The sequence below is a fragment of the Rhincodon typus genome, chromosome 6 (genome assembly GCF_021869965.1).
Source record: "Rhincodon typus isolate 14 chromosome 6, sRhiTyp1.1, whole genome shotgun sequence".
NCBI classification, from domain to species: Eukaryota; Metazoa; Chordata; class Chondrichthyes; order Orectolobiformes; family Rhincodontidae; genus Rhincodon; species Rhincodon typus.
The window spans coordinates 70,222,733-70,243,398 of NC_063337.1; positions in this window are offsets into that span (position 1 = coordinate 70,222,733).

Here is a 20,666-nt window from a genome sequence, read left to right on the forward strand (position 1 = left end):
TGTCTGTTTCCTCTCCACCTATCTTCTCCTCTATCCATCTTCTATCCGCCTCCCCCTCTCTCCCTATTTATTTCAGAACCCCCTTCCCCTCCCCCATTTCTGATGAAGGGTCTAGGCCTGAAACGTCAGCCTTCCTGCTCCTATGATGCTGCTTGGCCTGCTGTGTTCATCCAGCTCTACACCTTGTTATCTTAGTGTAAGTCACTAGCTGCTTTAGGAGACACAAATGACACAGCTGTCCTCTGTGAGATCCGGAGTTATTCTCCCAATTTCCGTGCCTAAGACTGTATGGCACCATCAGATTAGTTGGAACTTAATGCAATTTCTACAATAACCTTTTCAGAGCCATTACCAGACAGTGCTTCCCTTTCAGACTATGTCTATAACAAGGAAGACAATCACAGACTTTAGCTGAAAAAATAGGAAATTAAGCATTTTTGCATGTAGATAACAACTTTCAGGGATGAAGATGTTACAAACTACTGGACAGCTAACGAAGTGTTTTTGAAGTATAGTCACTGATGTAATGTAGAGAATGCAGCAGACAAGTCATGTACAGCAAGCTTTCATAATTCGTAATGAAGTAATTAACAGATAATCTGTTTTAAAATTATATTGGTGAAGGATAATTTTTGGACAGGACAACAGAGAGAACGCCTTCTGATTTTCACCTAAGTAATGCAACAGGCTATTTTTGTCCACCTGAGAGGGCAAGCCATTTAACATCTCATCAACATGTCAAACTATGTACTGAAATTGTCAGCACTGGCTGTGAATTTATATAAATTGCTCCCAGTGGTGTTTTCTTTTCGAAAAGTGAGCACAATATTTAATCTTGACTCGAGCTGATTTAATTAGATGCGGTATGCAGCACCATGATCTATGTTCCAAAGATTGAATTCACTTGAATTTGAATCACACTGCTGGAGAAGGAAAAATGCAGGGGTAGAAATTTTAAATTCAGTGTGTGGGGTGGAATGCACTGCCAACCTCCAGGTAAAAATACATGTAGTAGTGGACTGGCAAACCATGAGAATGATCTCACAAGTTCCCTTTCCATTAGAATCAATAGATGGGAAAACCCACATTTATGTCATGCTCATAGAATGTGCAACATTGAGATTAAAGTCCAGCAGCACTTGTTAAAATATACCCAATATACTTCAATACTAATTTATCCAAAATCTCTGTGTCGCACACACTCAACATTGCATGTTGATTTGTAATAAATAAAGCTGTAAAATAACAATAACATTTGCAATTATATAGTGTTTTTAATAGAATGAAATACTCCAACATTCAAAGTGTGCACTGGTTAAAAAAATGACACAAAGTCTGATAAACAGATATCAAGGTAGATGACGAGAAGCTTGCTAAAAAAAAAAATAAATAGGTCTTAAACACACTAATAAAGGAAGGGTGAGATTTTGAGAGAGGTCAGAAAATGCAAATGCAATGTTGGCATTTATTCTGTGACGGTTAGCATACAAGAGCAATACAAGATGTACTGCTGAGGCTATATAAGACTCTGATCTGACTGCATTTGGAATATGATGAGCTACTTTGAGCCGTGTATCTCAGGAAAGACACGGTGGCCTGGGAGGGACTCAAAAGGATGTTTACAAGAATAATCCCAGGGATGAAGGAGTTGTCATATGAGGAGCAGTTGAGGACTTGGGATCTGTATTTGATGGAGTTTAGAAGGATGAGGGGTATCTCATTGAAATTTACAGAACACTGAGAGGCCTGGATAGAGTGGACATGGAGAGGATGTTTCCACTAGTAGGCACAACCTCAGAGTGAAGAGATGACCCTCTAGAACTAATGTAAGGAGGAATTTCTTCAGCCAGAGGGTGGTGAACCTATGGAATTCTTTGCTACAGAAGGCTGTGGAGACCAAATCATTGAGTATATTTAAGACAGAGATAGATAGATTCTTAATTAATAAGGGGATCAAAGATTATGGGGAAGAGCTAAGAGAATGGGGTTGAGAAACATATGAGTCATGATCGAATGGTAGGGCAAACTTGATCTGTTGAGTAGCCTAATGCTGCTCTTATATCTTATGGGAGTTTTAATGAGTACATTCCAACCTATGGCCTCAAAAGCTGAAAGCATGGCTTTCAGTGGTGCTACATTAGTGGTGCAGGAGGGAAGAACTGGAAGAGCATAATTATCTCAGAAGGTTGTAGAGCTGGAGGAGGTTATAGAGATAATGGAGGGATTTAATAATGAGGATAACAATTTTGAACTGAAGACATGCACAGTCAATGCAGGTCAGTTGTTTCAGGGTGATGGGTCAACTCTACAGTGTCAGTTAATATACAAAAAACAATGTTGGGGTATTGAGGGGAAAGTGTTTCTAGATTATGTTCAGGACAGTTTCCCACAGCAGTCATTGTCCAGTCCAAAATGAAAGGGTGCATTGTTGGACCTGGCCCTTAAAAATGAGGTGGGCCAAGTAGATCAAGTGTGAGTTAGGCAACATTTAGTGTACAGTGATCATTGCATCAAAAGTTTTATGATGATGTTGGAGAATTACATGAGCAAATCCGGAGTAAGAAAATAATCAATGGTGAAGAGCTTACTTCAGTACTGGCAGAAATGAGACTGATGGAAATGGGGGTGATTTTCCTGCACCCATGTACCACCAATTATTTTTAAGGTTATGCTTGCTGACACCAAATAGCATGTGCATTAGCAGACATACTTTTAATAAAAATAGTTACAAGTACCAATTAATAATAATATTTTAATGAACCAGTATATTGAGCTTGCAGAAATAAACTTTTGAACAAAGTACAACTTTTCTCATAATTTTTAAACATATTGTGTGAATATGTGTGACATGATCAGTTGGCAGTAATTAGAATTGGTTTTGTTACAAACACCTATTAATAATACAATTTTAAGAAACCGATATATTATAATAATATTCTTTGAAAGTGGTCACATAAAAATAGTGTGAGAAAAAGAAGAGCCTTTCTTTAGATTTTCCAAGAAGGGAAGATAATGACTTAGTGGTGTTATTACTAAGCTATAGATCATTAAACTCAGGGAATGTTTTGGATCTAATCCTACCAGGGCAGATTGTGGAATTTGAATTCAATAAAAGAAAATTTAGAATTAAGATTCCAATGATGACCATGAAGCCATTGCAGATGATTGGAAAACTCCACCTGGTTCACGAAGGTCTTTTCGGGAATGAAATTGCTGTCCTTGCCTGGTCTGGTCTACATGTGGCTCCAGAGTCACTGCAATATGGTTGGCTCTTAACTACCCTACTGGCAACAAATGCTGGCCTAGCTAAAAAAATCAAAATAATGTTAAGTGCTTGCATGCACAGCAATGCAATAAGCAATAATCAGTGTGTGGGTGTCAACAAACAGACCAAAGTTCTAAAGGCCTTCCGTTCTTTCCCCTTCACTCCACAATAAAACCAATATCATGTCATAGAGTCATAGAGGTGTACAGCACTGAAACAAACCCTTTGGCCCAGCTCATCCATGCCGACCAGATATCCTAAATAAATCTAGTCCCATTTGCCAGCATTTGGCCCATATCCCTCTAAACCCTTCCTCCTCATATACCCATCCAGATGCCTCTTAAATGTTCTAATTGCACCAGCCTCAACCACCTCCTCTGGCAGCTCATTCCAGACATGCACCACCATCTGTGTGAAAAAGTTGCCCCTTAGGTCCCTTTCAAAACTTCCCCTCTCACCTTAAACCTATGCTCTCTAGTTTTGGACTCCCCTACACCAGGGAAAAGGCCTTGTCTATTTACTCTATCCGTGCCCCTCATGATTTTATTAGTCCCTATAAGGTCACCTCTCAGCCTCAAATGCTCCAGGAAAAATAGCTCCAGGAGAAATATCTCCAGCTTATTCAGCCTCTCCCCATAGCCCAAAACCTCCAACCCTGGCAACAGCATTGTAAATCTTTTTTGTACCCTTTCAAGTTTCACAGCATCCTTCCTATAGCAGGGAGACCAGAATTAACCATAGTATTCCAAAACTGGCCTGACCAATGCCCTGTACAGCCACAACATGACCCCCAACTCCTATACTCAATGCACTGACAATAAAGGCATGTATACCAAACAACTTCCTCATTATCCTTCTACCCAGTACTTCACTTTTAAAGAACTATAAACCTCTACTCCAAGGTCTCTTTCTTCAGCAACATTTCCCAGGACCTTACTATTAAGTGTATAAGTCCTGCCTTGATTTGCCTTTCCAAAATGCAGCACCTTACATTTATCTGAATTAAACTCCATCTCCCACTCCTTGCCTATTGGCCCATCGGCTCATCGGATCAAGATACAATTATACTCTCAAGTAATCTTCTTGGCTGTCCACTACGCCACCAATTTTGGTGTCATCAACAAACTTACTAACCATTCCTCCTGTGTTCACACCAAAATCATTTATATAAATGGTGAAAAGCAGTGGACCCAGCACCGATCCTTGTGTGACTCAGCTGGTCACAGGGCTCCAGTCTGAATAGCAACCCTCCACAACCACCCTCTGTCTTCTTCCTTTGAGACAGTTCTTGACCAGATGGCTAGTTCTCCTTTTATTTTGTGTGATCTAACCTTGCTAAACAGTCTACCATGAGGAACCTTGTTGAATGCTTTACTGAAGTCCATACAGATCATGTCCACCACCCTGCCTTCATCAATCCTCTTCGTTATTTCTTCAAAAAACTCAATTGTGTTAGTGAGACATGATTTGTCTTTGGTATTCTCAAATTCAGTTGGAGGAAATTTCTGTACATGTTTGCTTGCAATACAAGCTGTCTGTTTAGCTGTCTGACAGTTTCGCTGCATTGAAACTATTTTGAGAAGTTGTAGCAGGGTAGAACCAAATAAATTTAATCATTTGTTAAAGAAATCAAGTAATCTCATTGTTCTGTAATCCTCTTGGGAACGGATCCTGATGTTGCTCCATTTAAGTGTAAAATGGATGACAGTGAATCATAAGCTGTTTTTACTTGTCCCTCAATTCTTTATTTGAATTGAAGTTAAATCTACCCTCTTGTTTCAATATTACAGACACCAATCATTAGAAAAAAAGTTTGCAGTCAAAATGGACAGTTAGAAAACTCCTTCTAACTCCATTATTAACATGAGGTTTAGATTTGGCATCAATAGCATTGACTCACTCCAGACTATTTTTGGACTTGTTCTCAGTCTCATTTTAGACTTATTACTGTTAAAGAAACATCAAACAGGGTGACCTCAGAATTCATGTTTTGCACATCAAATAGTTATTTTTAAACATACATATACTTATCAGGACATATCCATGATCATATCCCATGGTTATCTCCAAAGTCTATCAGATGTCTATTTTAACATCCATATATATGCACAAATTTTCGCGTCCAAAGCAGTTTGCCTCTGTAATATTTAATGATAGAGCAAGATATTGACACATCATATTTGGAATTAAAATTGCCTTAATCATTTTGGCCCAGACATAGTTTAGGTCGTGAGATAATGTAATATTTCTTGTGCATCATAATTGGTTAATTATCAGATCAAAATAAATATTTTCTCAAGTAATCGTCTGTTTCAATTTAAATTCATACAAAAACCAACATCAAAAAGAAAACTGACTTTGGAAAAGTACTGATTTAAACACATGATAAGACTGCATTTTCCTTCAGCAAACAGAAAACATTCAAGCATATTTTTAAAAGGGCATGAGGTTAGAAAATTCAGGGACGATATGACCTTAACCGTTAGTAACATAATGTAAAATGACCAAAGGCCACTCAGCCAATTAAAACAATTTCTTTCACAAGCCATCTCCAAATTGTCTCACCAGAGATTTACCCTATCTTATCAATCCAAGTACGAAGTTAGAATCCATGAGGTTAGTTGAAATTTGGAACTTGTTACAATGTGACAGAATGGAGGTGAATAGCATAGCTACACTTAAGGGAAAATTTAGAAATACACATGAGAAAATAAAATATTACAATATGTATTGAATTGAAATGCATTGAGAATTATGGGGAACGTATACATTAACAAGAACTTGTGGAATTTAAAGTTTTATTTCTATCCAGTAAATATTATATAGTGCTATAAAATCTGCAAATATACCAAAAAATCTCTTCCTGAGAGCCTAAGCTAGGTCAGAAAGCCTGTGGGCTGTTTATTTACATTGTAATAAAATGTCTAAATGATTTTTTTGAAATTGGGATTGTTTTAAAAATAAAGGTAGATGGATTTTGGTCATTCTGTGAATGGATTTTTTAGACATGTTACAAAGTAATTTTGATAGTGTCTTAAGTGCATCAGTTCCATGAAAATATATGACTTCAGTCGAGTGACTGGGAGGAAGCTCTTGTTATAGAAACAGATAAAATGTTTATACCGTTGGGTGTATGATACGCAGAGCAAGCACATTAAGGCATTTAGTTTTGCTTTGCCTTCAGAGTATTAGAATCTGTTATCCAGCTTAGGTGTGGAAATTTTTCACCCTAGTAGGGAAGGAAACATTACTTTTTTTCCAGTTCAGTTCAAGGGAAACAGTCAATTCACAAGAACTAGTTTCCATCTGTGGAATTTCCAGACCAGCAGAGTTTGGAAAACTTAGAAACCTCAACATGGAAATCAGAGCAAGAACTTGGTGGATTCAACTTGCTGCTTGCTCTGAATGAATTTATTAATGAATATTAAGCACCAATATCTCATAGTATGCACTGTGGGCATCAACCACATGCACCCTACATTCATGCATTTTGGCATCTGACGTGTTCCAGCTTCTAGCAAGCTTCACGCGTGTCACTTATATGATACTTCCACTCTTCAATACTCATTCCAGGCCATACCAGCAACTATCATTGTAATGCTACAGCAAGAACACTGTCCACTCAGGGACACACACCCAGATCGTGAACTGGACCAGGCGGCATCTCCAGACTCTTGACTTGTTGTCATAATGCTCACTCACTCTGGGCCTACCTGGATACTCATAGCATCCCTGTCCTGTATTGCCTTGCCTTTTTAAACATTATCCTCTCAGCCAGTGGTACCATTTTTTATTTTTTATATCATTCACAGGATGTGGTGTTGCAGGCTAGGCCAGAATTTATTGCTCAATCTTAATTGCTCAGAGGGCAGTTAGGAGTCAACCACATTGTTGTGGGTTTGGAGTAACATGCAGGCCAGACTGGGTAAGGAAAGCAGTTTCCTTCCCTAAAAGATATTAGATGGGATTTTCAGACAATGCTTTCATTAGACTCTTAATGACAGACTTTTTAAATTTAATTCAAATTCCACCATCTACCATAGCAGGTTTAAAACCCATGTCCCCAAAACATTATTCCAGTGATAATGCTACTAGACCTTTGCCCTCCTTTCACTGTATACTACTGTCTTCTCATGCTGTTTAGCAGTAGACACAAAGCCAGGGAGCTTGTCATGGTTGTCAGCAGGCCACAGTCATGTCAAAAGCACTAATCTTCATTCAGGGGTTCCAGCGCAGTAAATCAAAGGCAGCTTCCAATTCTGGTTCAGAGCCTGCATACAACGTTCAGAGACAAGATCTTCTGTTGATAAGAGAGAGGAGCTGAATGTCAGGCAGCCCACCACCCTCCTTGACTCATTCCGCCCTATTGTGTGCTGTTTCCTCCTGATAAGAATGCTTGTCCAAGTGCTTGATTGGAATTTTAAAGATGGTGTTTGCACCAGGGATATTGGCTAATTCTGGCATATCTGTTGAGTGGTGAGTTATTCTGGTGATAGACATGGTAAGATGGGGTGGAAATCAGGCATGAGACACACTTTAGGGGCAGGCTTGTTAATTAATGTGTTAAACTTGGTTAAATACGCAGCAACAAATTCTCTTAAAATCTCGACATAACTCAAACTTTGCTAAACAATCATAAGATTCAGCCTTTATAATCTATCAAATTAGGTTCCATTCTGGGATTTGATTTGTCCATTAACATCATCAGCTGTGTTTATAACAAAATATCATGACACATTAATTTTAAACTGTTCAATATTGAATAAGTCTCAAACAATTTATGCTACTTTTAAAATCCATGATAAGAAAAATTGTTTCAAAACCTAACAAAGGCCAGAAGGTCATGTTATGAGAAGAACAATGGAGGAAAAAAGGAGGACCAAGAAGGAGCTGAAAGGATGAAATCTGAAATGACCTGGAGGTGGGTTGGAAGAAGCTTGAATTAAAATTGGAATGAGGGAATCCTCGTAAGCTCTTGCAAGTATCTGTAAATGCATAAATGCAGACCACTGGAACATGGCTCGACCTCCGGTAGTGTGTTCCTCCAACAATCTCAGTTGGTACACATTATTGCAGAAACTGTTCCTCACCGCCAGCCCTCTCAATTTCCCTCTTGGAAACCACTATGGTGTAGTTAGGGCAGGTGTTCCTGGCATTTTCAGCATAAGATGGTAGCATAATTTCGACTGCTTCACAATGGATGGGAAAATCCAGACCAGCATATCAAGATTTTCTTTGTTCATTTATCAGAGCAACTTTTCTGTATTCTGCTCCATTGAAGTCATCATCTTAATTCCCTGCCACAGAACCTCTACAGACTCTAAAAATTAGGTGTCAGTCTCTAAACTTGTGGCTACCAATGTGAAATCAAGTGATGTTTCGGTGGCTTCATAATTGCTGTCTTTTATGCCTCAGAAATGTGCAGGGATTTTACACTCTAATTTATATTCCTGAGCAGGACTATTGCTTAATATAGTGTAATGTGGTTGTTTTCATGTTTCCAGCTACTCAAGTAGAGTTTAGTTACTCTTTTTCAGTTACCACACCCAAGCCTAACTAATAACACACAGAGAACAGGCAACATACACCAAACACTTCGAATCAAATACTGAACAATTGAATGCTACATTTCTTGACTCTTGTAAACTTTAAATTATATCAAATTCAACTATTTCAAAATAATGAACATTTATGTCATTCATCAGAGTTCAAACTATTTATGTTTTTTTCTGAATACCAAAGTAGTTTCTGAGAAATTAAAATCTCTAAAGATATTGCTGAGATTGACAAATTTGAGTTCTGGCTCTGTGTGATATTGAACTTTTAAGTTAAACTGATGAAGATTATCTAACCAATTGTAGATGCATAGACATCGATGATCAGATCCTGATATAGCTCACAACATAAGTCAGTGTTTCACGATTGGTGCAGAGTGAAATTTAGATCATAGAGATGCATGTCAATTTTCACAAGTGTAGATGCAGCATAGCTCTTTCTGCTCTCTACTAGAGTCTTTGTGATCAGTTTGTAACAATGGGGATGATGCTTAAGTAATTGGCTGCTCTCTTGCTTTTGGATGTGCAATTGACAATTCACATCGTAAAACTTTGGGCATTGGCTTCTGAAGAGGCTCCATGAACTCTGCATAACTAGAAACATATTGACAAAAAAGTGGCAGGGCCTAGGCATGATGCTAATCTTTTCATGTCATATGGTTTTGGTAGTACATGAATGGCTTTGATATTGATGGGTGTCATCATTAATATCATCAAGTAGGTTGAGTGTCCCTTCAATGTCTGATAAGACTGAAGAAACAATCTTCTAGAAATGCACTTGATGCTAAATGGAGTCCATCATGTGGCATTGAAACATGCCATGATCAATAAGAAAAGCTGTAAGATAACATATTTGCTGTGCTGGCTATGTCTGATTCCATCACCTATTGAGTACTGTGAAGCCTCTGGAGTCATAAACTAATGTTTATAGTTGTTGGAGTATTGTTCATGGATACTTGTTTAGAACAATAGAATTGTTGACAACCTTAAGGCCAACACATGGTATAAATTTGTCATTTTTATGTTGCACAAAGACAAGGTTTACTGTCCATGATGATGAGTCAACGTCTATTTGCCCAATGATACCGTCCGCTCCTGTAACATGATGACATAGATTGCAAATAGCAACAACCTTAAATTTTGCGCAACTGTCAGAATATTAGTGGGTATGGTCTCAAGAGGTGGTTAGAGGAAGTCATCTACTTCACATAGAACTTTGATTTTAACTTTAAATTTAAACTATAATGTTTAAGATTTAAACCATATGAAGCTTTTAGTTTTCCACACCGTTCCTTTCTGCATATATTCTGGTCCAACTTCACCATGGCCTGAAGTTATGTAAATGTAAAAATGTAACATTCAACTCTATATTTCCACAATAATCTGGCTCAGGACTGGCATAACTTCTAGTCTCTGTGTCTGAGTATGTTGGGATGTTAAATTAGTTAATATCTCAATTGTGGTAAGGTTTGGAAGACACACTGGGGATCTTATATTGATTCTTTAACTTCTCTGTCTTTCATAATCAATAAATAAACGGCAGTGATGAAAGGGTGTTTAATGAATTGATAAATTGTACATTGATTAAACAAGTACAAAGTGTGCAAACAGCTGCAATATTGAGCAAAAAAATCCCTTGGACTTACAAAACTTTTAAAAAGGGGACAGCTGGACTGAGTTCTGCAGGAAATACATAACACAACTTGGGAATGGAGGTTGCTGCCTGGGACTATTGTTCAGCCTGGAATCCCAATTTATACTCCTCTCTAAGGAACAATCGACCAAAACTAACAAACCCTAGCCTGAGACAGTTTTACACCTTGGACTACAGAGTGCAGAAAGTATAGGGCCTACAGAGATACTGGACATTCAATCTCAATCAAAACCTATTCACACATATTCTAACCATCAGAAAGCCAATTAACTTCAGAAGAGAATAGCAAGAGCACAATGAAAGCTACAGATAGTGGGGCCTATAACTGCCAGCCCAATCTCACCTGAGCGGAGCCTTTTTCAACAACAAAGTTCTGCATGAACAGGCATCCCCACTTCAAGCTGCTTTGGAACTACAGAGGCCGAACCGAGAAACAATAACTGGGAAACCAAAACAAGGGCCTCATCCGAGAGGGAGAAGGCGACTGGAAAATCCAAACAAGAGCTTCTCAACATGGGCCTTTTCCAAAATGAGAACACCGATGGCAAGAACCTCTGGTTTCTTCTCACAGTCTGAAAATGTGCAGGTTAGGTGGATTGGTCATGCTAAATTGCCTTTAGTATTCAGGGATGTGTAGGTAAGGTGCATTAGCCATGAGAAATGTAGGGTTACAGAGATAGGGCGGGTGAATGGGTCTGGGTGGGATACTCTTCGAAGGATCAGTGTGGATTTGTTGGGCTGATTGGCTTGTTTCCACACTGTGGGAATTCTATGGTTTCTATGAAATGACACAGCAAAGTATCATCTGGGTGCCCACTGTCTTCTTGCCACCACGCCATTTATCCAGGGGCAAGAAGAATGGTAACAGTCTGCTCACCCAGAGTCCAGGCGAGCCATATAAATGGGTGATTGAGATCTCTACATGCTTTTGGAGGTATTTTGACAGCAACACAGGGACAGGTGCCAGATGGTGAGACAGTCCAGTGAAAGTCAGTGCCCTTAAACTAACCCCAATGTTGTGGCCCTCCTTTGTGGCACTGCTGGATGCATGGAGGAGCTTAGTGTTTGCATGGGTTACTCTTGCGGCAAGAGTGCTGGCTCTGCACTAAAACTGCACCCTCTCTACCACTGGGAGCCTGCCTGCTAGCTAGCATTCTGCCACCCTAATTCCCACTTAACCCTCTGCCTGAACGCCAGGCGATAATGCATACTCCTCCTCCTGGGATAATCCCAATGACAGCCATCACTAGCTGTGGCACCACTGAGATTGCTGAGCCACCAAACCTCTGATTTTGGGGTTAACTCTTGGAAGAGATCCTCCATCCTTAGTAGAAGCACACCCAGTGATAGCCATCTTATCAACTGCTGTTGGCAAAATGTAACCACAAGATCCATCGGACACTCCCCATCAAAGCAGGCTCATTGCTGAAGCCACCTACCACCCAATCCATTTTCAGTTTGGGTGGTGGAGCTGTAGCCTCAGATATAAATTTCAGTCCATAGAAACAACGTGAATTGAGTTTGATATTTTTGAATCTTTAGTCAAAGAACATTAACGTGAAATGTTATCAATTTTCATGTGATTCCTTTAGCTCATGTATTTCAATGAGTTAAGACCCTTATTACAATAAAAAAGGTGAGAAACGTCACACAGAAGCATTAAATGATTGGGTGCAACTATCACATAGAAAAATCTCAATGGTATTTAAGCCTATATTAAACAAAATTTAAACGGAATGTCCTTTTTAATTAAAAAAAAAGTGTAGAACGAGGAGGGAGCTGTAAAACCAGGTGTTTATAAAGAGATGAAATGTGGGGGGTGCAGGAATGGAGTTAGGGGTGGTCAGTGTCTACAGGAGGAGTCTCACCAGTTCGAACCCTGCCCAGTAAATCAGAGGGGAGGGTAAGGAACATAAGAAAGCTAAATTGGAGTGAAGGCCAGTAGAGTGCAGTATGGAGCTGCAGGAGAATAGGAAAGAGGAATCTTAGATTCTCAGACAACAAGGTGCAGGGCTGGATGAACACAGCAGGCCAAGCAGCATCATAGGAGCAGAGAGGCTGACGTTTCGGGCCTAGACCCTTCATCAGAAAAGGGGGAGGGGAAGGGGGTTCTGAAATAAATAGGGAGAGAGTGGGAGGCGGATAGAAGAGGGATAGAGGAGAGGATAGGTGGAGAGGAAACAAACAGGTCGAAGAGGACTGACCTATCCCCTTCCTAACTCCCTACCTACACTCACCTTTCCTGGCCCCATCCCCGCCTCTTCGACCTGTTTGTTTCCTCTCCACCTATTCTCTCCTCTATCCCTCTTCTATCCGCCTCCAACTCTCTCCCTATTTATTTCAAAACCCCCTTCCCCTCCCCCTTTTCTGATGAAGGGTCTAGGCCCGAAACGTCAGCCTCTCTGCTCCTATGATGCTGCTTGGCCTGCTGTGTTCATCCAGCCCTGCACCTTGTTGTCTCGGATTCTCCAGCATCTGCAGTTCCTACTATCTCTGATTCAATCTTAGATTCTCTCCTGGTTTCTGCGAGACACAGTCAGTTTATTCAGCAATTAATGTCTTTCAGCTTCAAAGTGTAACTGTACTTTCTGCATATGGTTTGTGTTTAAGAGGGAGAGCTGTGGTGGTAGCTGGGACGAGTTTTGGTGTGATTCAGGATATATGCCGGTTCTTAACATCATTGCAAGTTAGCTTCAGGTTGTAATTCTCTTCTACAACGGGTAAATCTGCTACTAAACCACCACCACTTCCCCAATCTCCCAGAAGCTAACGAGCTTTCAAATTCCTCTGACCCAACTTGATCCAACTTCACTCCTTTCCCACTCAGTCACTCTACTCAGCTTGCATCCTACACTTGGCCTACCCACAACCCCGGCACCCTGACATCCTATCCCTCTGGCAGCCCCTTATTCATTTACCTTATCTACCCAAACCAATTATACACTAACATAATTATACGTTCACCCATTTTTTCATGTGCACACACTAACACAAAATAATTTAATGTCATTTTAAACCCTGTACTTACTGGGATAGGACAGCTAGTATGTACAATGAGCTTGAACTCTACATACTGTCTGCTTTGCTCCCTTTGGAATTCCTGCACTGAATTAGACCTGGTTTAGACACCTTCTCTTGCATGCTTGTCTGATCCCCTTCATTCTGTACCACTTATTCTGAATGCATGCCACATCGCTCCGAAGTGCTGGTTTTTGTTTTGGCAGAGTGAGAGCTGATCAGATGTTACAAAGGGCCTCTAGCACCAGGGGAAGGACGAGAGGGAGAAAATCTTTCTTCTCTTCCTCATCCACCTGATACCACAGGAATGACCAGTTCTAGGTGAGGATAGGTGAGTGATAATTGGCTATGTGCAAGACACACCTGGGCGCAATTAAATGTGAGGTACTCATCTCGGTCATTTGAATTTATCCTTCTGTTTACTAGGATGACCACATCGTTGTGAGGATGGAAACAGTAAGGGTTGCCATTTGCTGTGCCGAGACTATGCATGCAATGCACCACATTCAACTGCACATGCAAATGCAAACAGCTTTTGAGGAAATGCAGCCCAGGGTTTGGGGGAGATGATGACCTAGTGTTGGGGTGAAATCAGGATCTAGGGAAGGGATGCAGTGGGGAGATTGGAACTGAAGAAAATGGACATCAGGAGTAGGAATTGGGACTTGGTGTAGACATCAAGACCTGGGAAAAGCGGCGGGTTTTTGTGGGGAAGCTGGGGTATATACGAACCCAGGAGATAGCAAAAACTGCAGATGCTGAAGTCAAAGTCAACACAGTGTGGAGCTGGAGGAGCACAGCAGGTCAGGCAGCATCAGAGGCGCAAGAAAATCGACATTTCAGGTCTGGCATACTGTATTGACCAGGAACCTGGGACGGCGGGGTAGGGGTGGGAACAGGAACTGGAGAAGTTGGGGAGAGCTAGGGAGGAGAACAGATCGAAGGTCGGAAGCGGGACAAAGCAACACCTTTCCCCTTACTGGGCAGATTCCATCCCGCTGGTCTAATCTGTTCCCACTACCTCATTCAATTCCACACTCAATCACACTCCACCCACCCCACGTCAGGACTGACTGATCCTGGACACCTTCTCTGGCGCTGCTTTAAACATTACATTTATTCTGAGGAAAGGTCACCAGACCCGAAACATCAACTCTGATTTCTCTCCACAAGTACTGCCAGACCTGCTGAGCTTTTCCAGCAATTTCTGTTTTTGTTACGCCTATTCTGTACACATGCGCACTGCACACTTTGTCCATGTCGCAGCAACATAGAGGGTGTGGAACCGTGTGCATGCATGTCTCTGAGTCAGGGTGTGGTCACTGTTGCCCCTCATCGGCGGTGTTAGCAGGCACTGAAAGCAATGATTTGTAAGCAGTGTCACCTCGGTCAAAATCTCATTGTTACATAATGGCTGACTGGAGAAAATGAATGTAAAATGTGGTATCATCAGCTAAGAAAAGAAAAACAGATTATTTTGTTCTTCCAATTATTTGTCTTGAACAATTTTCCCCTACAGATGTCAACAAAAGTAAGCATTTGTTTTCTGATCAGGAGCCAGCAATCTCTGAATAGTAACGTTCAGAGCACATTCAGTTTACAGGAATTATAAGGTAGCACCATTTAATTCTCCATTGTCAGGAGTAGGGAATGCTGTTAGTAGTGTACTTTTTTTTTAATAGGTCACTCAGGACAGTCTGAGGGTAACTGAAGAGGGGTTCAAAAGTTATGGGGTATGAGTGAAAGTTTGTGAGAGAGTGAGAAGTAGAGAACATTGGTTGCTTTTAGCTATCTACTGCTGAAAAAGAAACTGAAATACATGGAATTTGTGTAGTCAGGGTTCAGGGAGGTTCTAGAGTAGCTGAATAGGTCTTTGGAGTGGGCAAGACATGAGGGAAGTCCTGGGAGCTGTGTTGGGTTTGGAAGAAGCTGTGTGCCACAAATAGATCAGTATCGCTGAAAGTGGGATTGAAAAGTTCACAAGCAGTATTTACTGGTTGCCACTCAGCCGGTTTGGAGCAGAGGGAAAAACACATATGCAGTGTTAGTTTGAGGTCAGAGAGGATCCAGAGTTATGTTTGTCACAGGGTACTGGAGCACAAATTTTGAATTCCAGAGAAGCACAGACAAGGAAAGGGGGTGATTGAAAATCCAAGGGGATCTGTTTTATTTGCAGTTGTTATTGAATGTTCCTTCCAGTTCATTACCCATATTTACCACATGCTAGTTTTGAGTGTTAGAACTAAGTCACACATGTACTATAGATTCTATTATTGTTCCAAATGTTGCATAATAAAACATGTTTGTTCAAAAAAACTGTGGAATCTTCTGACTTTATTCTCTTAATAAATCCCCCAATCTCATCATTTTTTGACTTTAAAAATAAAGTTATCAGTCTCTAGCCCTGTAACAGTATAAATTTGTTGGCCTCGTCCACAATTGTAACATAACGTGCTAGATTTTCTCCTCCTATCCTTGGTAAATGTGGTTGGTTAGCTCAGTTGGCTGGAGAGCTAACGAGAGGCTGAATAGGCTGGGGCTATTTTCCCTGGAGCGCTGGCGGCTGAGGGATGACCTTATAGAAGTTTATTTAACTGTGAGGGCCATGGAAAGGGTAAATAGACAAGGTCTTTTCCCTGGGGTAGGGGAGTCCAAAACTAGAAGGCATAGTTTTAAGGTGAGAGGGGAAACATTTGAAAGGGATCTAAATGGCAACTTTTACATGCAGAGGTTGGTGCATGTACGGAATGATCAGAGGAAGTGGTGGAGGCTGGTACAATTACAGCATTTAAAAGGCATCTGGATGGATATACGAATAGGAAGGATTTAGAGGGATATGGGCCAAATGCCGGCAAATGGGTCTAGATTAATTTCAGATATCTGGTCGAAATGGATAAGTTGGACTAAAGGATCTGTTTCCATGCTGTCCATCTCTGTGACTCTAAGATGGATTATTTTATCAATGCAGAGTAGTATCAACAGTGCAGGTTCAATTCTTGTATTGGCTAATGTTACCATGACGGTTCTATCGTCTTAATCTTGGCCCTCACCTGAGGTATGGTGACCCTTAGGTTGAACTCACCATCAATCAACACTTTTTCGTGAAAGTGAGATTATGGTGACTTTACCTTTTAGATTTGTGGACTGCCACTGACTTTTAATACTAAAAGGAAATTAATCCCCTTTCGATTCCCAGGTCTTGTTAATGCTGTGGGCAACTGGCTGTGGGTGGCAAACAAATTCCACAGTGAAGCATGTCTGTAGAGGGTGTCCACAGTATCAACAAGTTTGGCCGATCCCTCGGCCTGGAAAAAAATGAATAATTAACCCATATGGTGATGTGGAGCCCAGAGGTGCATGACGATTTCTCCCAACTCAAGAGAAATAAACTGAAACTTAACATCTGAACCCAGCTTCAGTAAGACCATTGACTGCGAAGATGCAGACTGCACAAGGAGATGCTCAAGCTGCATTAACAATAAAACCTGTGAATACTGCATCTGTCATATCATTATGTGAATGGGAAGCCATATCCTGCCATTTTCAAATATTGAACTCAAGTTTCTGCTGGGTACCAGCCCCAGGAATCTGAACAATTCCGGCTTTATTCTACTTTTGCATATCCTGAGACCATCCAAAACTTTGATGCCTCCCTCCTATCTCACACAAAGCTTGTTCACTCACTGCCCACTTATCAAAACTGGCTTCCAGTTAAACAATGGCTCCATTTTTAAAATTCTGATCCTTGTTTTCAAATCCAACAAGGGCCTCATTACCCTGTAGCTCTGAAATGTCCATGAACACCACAACTCTCTGAAATATCTGAACTCCTCCAATTCTGTCCTCTTGTTGATGTTATGAAATATTACTCTCATGCCAGCATGGGTATGATCAGCAGATCTGTTCTTCTATTTGAATTCTGTGTTGAGTCTAGGAAGCCTAATCAAGTTGCCTCTTGACCAGTTGGTTGACAATTGTTTATTTTTAGTTCAGTTGTTCTCAGAGAACAAGACAAGCTCCTTCTGCTATCTTAGCATGTCGATGTCAAAACAGGAATGCAGGCTCAAAGGGAAAAATATTGGTTGAGAATTATTTTCTATCCTAGATTGTTTGTGTTGCAGTGTAAGTTCTGAGTTGCTGTTGTGAGATATTCCACCTGCACCATGCAGTCCCATCTGTGTAGGCTTTACTTTTGTTTTAGCCATGGTATTTGGTCTGACAGAACAGTGACACTTAGATCATAAGACATTCAATGAGATTATGCTGTACTTTTAATCCTCAATTCCTTTTTCCTGCCTTTCCTACCCAAGTCCCTTGATTTTCTTACAGATTAAAAATTTGTCTAACTCAGCCTTTAATATACTTAACAACCCAGACACAGCAGCAGACTTGATTAAGGAACTTAAAGTGAAGGAAATTCCAGGAGGTAATGGCCATAATGATAGAATTTGCTCTACAGTTTCAGAGGGATAAGTTTGAATCAGATATTTTAATTCTTCTTTATTCATTCATGGGATGAGGGTGTCACTGACCAGGCAGCATTTATTGCCCATCCTTAATTACCCAGATGGAAATTAAGAGTCAACCACTTTGCTGTGGCTCTGGAGTCACATGTAGGCCAGACCAGGTAAGAATGGCAGTATTCCTTCCCGAAAGGACATTAGGAACCAGATGTTTTTTTTCCCCTGACAATTGACAACAGATTCAAGGTCATCAATCAACTCTTAATTCCAGATTTTTTTTATTGAATTCAAATTCCACCATCTGCTGTGGCGGGATTCGAACCTGGGTCCCCAGAATATTATCTGGGTCTCTGGATTAACAGTCCAGTGAAAATACAATTAGGTCATCACCTCCCCCAGGGAAATTGAAAGGTCAGAAGGTGGATAAATCACCCGGACCAGATGAACTACACCCCAGAGTTCTGATATAACTGTATTACTGTTGAGTAAAAGTAATTACAAAGACATGAGGGAGGGGCTGGCCACAGTTGACAGGGAAGACAGTGGAGCAGCAATGGCAGGAGTTTCTGGGGTAAATTCAGGAGGTATAACAGAAATTAATCCCAAGGAAGAAGAAACTTACGAGTGGAGGACAAGGCAAAGAATACTGACAAGGGATGTCAGGGACAGCATAAAAGCAAAAGAAAAATCATACAATATGGTGAAGATTATTGAGAAGCCAGAGGACTGAGAAGCCTTTAAAAACCAGCAGAAAGCAACTGAAAAAGCAATAAAGGGGGGAAAGATGAAATATGAAGGTAAGCTACCTAGTAATACTAAAGGTGATTGCAAGAATTTTTTAAGATATCTAAAGGGTAAGACAGAAGCAAGAGTGGACATTGGACCGTTGGACAATGAGGCTGGAGATGTAGTAATGGGGAACAAAGAAATGGCAGAGTAACTGACGAGGTGCTTTATATCAGTCTTCACGGTGGAAGACACCACAGCATACCAGAACTTCAAGAGAGTCAGCAGGGAAGGATAAGTGTAATCATCATTAAGGAGAGGGTACTGGGGAAATTGAAAGGTCAGAAGGTGGATAAATAAACTGGAGCAGATGAGCTACACCACAGAGTTCTGAAGGCGATAGCTGCGGAGATTGTAGAGGCATTTTTGGTGATCTTACAGGAATCACTGGCATAAGAGAGGGTGACACAGCACTGGAAAATGATTAATGCAACATACTGTTTAAGAAGGGAGGAAGACAGAAGACAGGAAATTATAGGCCAGTTAGCTGACCTCAGTCATTGGTAAGATTTTAGAATCCATTATTAAGAATGAAATTGCAGGGTACTTGGAAGTGCATGGTAAAATACGACTGAATCAATATGGCTTTGTCCAGGGGAGGTCATGCCCAGGTCCAATTTGGGTCCACAACCATTCACATTATATATTAAAGATCTGGATGAAGGAACGGAGGGTCTTGTTGCTGCGTTTACAAATTGCACAAAGATATGTAAAAGGACAGGTGGTGTTGAGGTAGTGGGGAGGCTGCAGAAGGACTTGGACAGGCTAAGACAGTGTGGAAAGCAATGGAATACTATGTGGGAAATTGTGAGGTTATGCACATTGGTAAGAAGAAGAGATGCTTAGGCTATTTTTTAAATAGGGAAAGGCTTCAGAAATCTGAAGCACTAAGGGACTTAGGAGTCCTAGTTCAAGATTCTCTTAAGGTTAAGGTGCAGGTTCGGTTGGCATTTAGGAAGGCAAATGGAATGTTAGTATTCATTTCAAAAGGGCTAGAATTCAAGACCAGAGATGTACTGTTAAGGCTGTATAAGGCTCTGGTCAGACCACATTTGGAACATTGTGAGCACTTTTGGGACCCATATCAAAGGAAGGAAGGATGTGCTGGCGTTGAAGTGAGTTCAGAGGAGGTTTACAAGAATGATCCTGAGAATGAAAGGTAAGTCATATGCGAAACATTTGAGGATCCTGGGTCAGTACTTGATGGAGTTTAGAAGGACGAAATGGGAACTGATGAAAACTCCCAAAATATTGAGAGGCCTAGATACAGTATACATGGAGAAAATGTTTCCATTATTAGGAAAGACTAGGACTCATGGGTACAGCCTAAAAAGTGAGGGGATGACCCTATAGAACTGAGATTAGCCAGAGAATATTTAATCTGTGGAACTCATTGCCGCAGAAGCCTGTGGAGGCCAAGTCATTGAGTATATTTAAGACTGAGCTGGATAGGTTCTTGATTAGTAAGGGGATCAAAGGCTACAGAGAGAAGGCAGGACAATGGGGTTGAGAAACATATCAGCCATGATTGAATGATGGACCAGACATGATGGGCCAAATGATGTAAATCATATGGTCCTCTGACATAAGGACGTCCACAGTTGAATTATGTACATGGTTAAGGTGCAAAGTTGGCCTTTAGTAGAGTGATGTGTTCTTCCTGTCGGATGTTGGAGATGAGGGAGAATTTCAGTGCTACTGATAATTATGTCTGCAGGAAGTGTGTTTTGTTGCGAATCCAATTAGATTACATGGATAGGTTGGAGTGGCAGTTACAAGCAATGGGAAATGTTCAGGAGCTGGGGGTGTGATGGATGGCAGTTTCATGAAGGTAGAAAAACCGTAGATCCAGCCAGGTAGATGGGTTACCTCTGGAAAAGGTAGGAGATGTATGTAGATAGTGCAGCAAGCTCCTGTGGCTAACC